Genomic DNA, 741 nt, shown 5'->3' on the forward strand with positions numbered 1-741 from the left:
TCTCGCTTCTATTGCCTTCGTTGTTTCTACTGAGAAATTCCGTGGATTCAAGTAAAATATCCTTCATATTTTTATCTATGTGCTTAAAATATATCCATAGGTCTTAGTAAATTCTCACTTCTCTCGCCTTTATTAAACTTTTTGTACAGAGATATTCCATAGATTAAAATAAAATATTCATCTTCATAAAGTAGGGTTGTTTCAGAAGTGTCTGCTGTCGCCATCTTTTGTGCATCTCAAAAGCTAATGATTGGAGATATGAATGCTTTATGGTTTGAGAAGCAACTCTGTACCTTAAAGGAACTGGCTGACCAAATCATCAAGCAATCTTCTTCATGCTAACTGAATTAAGTCTCATTCATTTGTGCCCATGGAATCAACTGTTCATATAATTCTTCTTTTCAAACAGCGAGTCAGTGACATACGGATTATTTTGTCTTGATCTTTAGGTAATCCTTATTACTTTTCTCCTTATCAGTTTGTGTGACAAGTAGAACAGTGAACCGAGGAGTCTTTGCTTGAGTTTTTGATTTAGAATCATAAATTTAATGTTTTATTTGATTGATAAAAATTTGCTCAGGTCCATACCATTTGCTCTTAAAAAGGGTACTTGCAGTACACACTAAAGCTATTAGAAGCTGCTTATCAGCAGGGAAACCATAAAAAAAGGGAGAGAACCCATCAGAAACCTTTGATGACTAAATGACTGAGCCTCACTGCCTGTATGTCTCTCTCTCTCTC

The sequence above is a fragment of the Cucurbita pepo genome, unplaced genomic scaffold, assembly GCF_002806865.2.
Source record: "Cucurbita pepo subsp. pepo cultivar mu-cu-16 unplaced genomic scaffold, ASM280686v2 Cp4.1_scaffold001090, whole genome shotgun sequence".
NCBI classification, from domain to species: domain Eukaryota; kingdom Viridiplantae; phylum Streptophyta; class Magnoliopsida; order Cucurbitales; family Cucurbitaceae; genus Cucurbita; species Cucurbita pepo.